Raw genomic sequence first — 1,477 nt, 5'->3', positions numbered from 1 at the left:
AAATCTGCAATCAGCCAGGTCTTCTATGAAAACTTAGCTGAAAAATACTTAGGCCTACAACTAGTGAAAAAATCTTTTCGCTTCCCAACAGACCCCTACAGGAGGATCTAGAAAATGTTCCATGGTGGGGAAGCTCTGGGCAGGGTGGCACTGCTGGATCACTTCACTGAAGTACTGGACCTGAGAAATTTCCTATAGCTAAACGGAGACAACAAAACATCCCTAACAACACTTTAAAACTAGTTATTGTCAAAGACTATTTTTAGTTATATAGAACATGAATTAACTATATTTATTAAGGTAAGTCTGGAATATCTAACTTCATAACACACCTCTAGACTTGTACAGACAATGTGTTATTTCATTGAAACATGTAATATATTTGTAGTACTGTTTATACCAGGTGGTCCAGCTGGAATAAAGGCTGGATTCTCTGTGCTTCCTTCTCTCCTTCACTTTCCTCTGCTGTCTTCTCTCTCTCTCTGGCTCTGAAATCTTCTCTCCTTCATCACTTATGCTGACATCACTTTCCTCATCTTCTTCACCTTCTGCACTTTCAGAGACTTTCTTCACCTGTGACCCTCCTGGTCTCTCTATCATTCTATCTTTCTTAACTCTCAGTCTCTTCTTCCTTCTCATCCTTCATTTTATTGCCAAAAAAACTGGCAATATTTCCACTTTTACATTTCTTTTTCATTTTGCTCTGCAATGTGCAAGCATCAAGRTTTAGAAAAATTAGTCCGTTTGTTACCATACAAAGCCTATATCAGACACTTTAGCWGATWTTTCATTCATTGCAAACTTAACTTTACTGTTGTGTGTTAGAACATCAGCTGGAGAAACTTRGTTKAAGTGCAGACAGTTGAAGCTCAGTGAGTCCACCCTGCAGCAGGCAGACTGCCTCATCACTGTGACACATGGTCCAGCTTGGAGCAGGGCCGTAACAAAGCTTTTCAGGGGCCTCAGATTATATTTACCATGATATATTTTTGGTAAATAAATATTTATTTTTTAAGGCTGTAATAGGCTTTTGGACTAATAAACAGTAATTACAAATATTTTAGAAACATAAAAGTAGGGGGGCAAGGCTCTGTCTGCCCCTGGTGTGGACGCATACCTGCTACTTCAATTGGACCATTTTCCAGACAAACAGCCTTGTGGGGACCAAATGCTCTTTATGGGAACCAAAGCCTTGGTTAGGGTTCTGGTATCCATCCAGGACACTCAGAGGTCTTCACTCTACAASCTGTGTCCTCATTCATCCATTCACACAGCACTCTGTTAGCTCTCTACAGAGATAACAGGTACAATCATCTATGAGACTAATCAGTCCAATCACATTCAGACACTGATGGGACATCAGAGGCATTAGGGCTGAAGTGCCTTGCCCAAGGACACAACAACTGAGACAGCTGGACGGGGGATTGAACCAGTGACCACCAGGCTCCAGGACAACTCCTCTAACCACTCTGCCACA

At 41.3% G+C, this 1,477-nt stretch overlaps 1 protein-coding gene across 1 annotated transcript in view; it reads right to left on the bottom strand.

The window, feature by feature from the left end:
- fer (fer (fps/fes related) tyrosine kinase) overlaps positions 1 to 1,477 on the bottom strand; it is a gene marked incomplete in the record, with an annotated part of 41,331 nt that overhangs the window by 7,610 nt on the left and 32,244 nt on the right.

The sequence above is a fragment of the Austrofundulus limnaeus genome, unplaced genomic scaffold, assembly GCF_001266775.1.
Source record: "Austrofundulus limnaeus strain Quisiro unplaced genomic scaffold, Austrofundulus_limnaeus-1.0 Scaffold1215, whole genome shotgun sequence".
NCBI lineage: Eukaryota > Metazoa > Chordata > Actinopteri > Cyprinodontiformes > Rivulidae > Austrofundulus > Austrofundulus limnaeus.
This window is presented reverse-complemented; position numbering and strand designations above follow the sequence as displayed.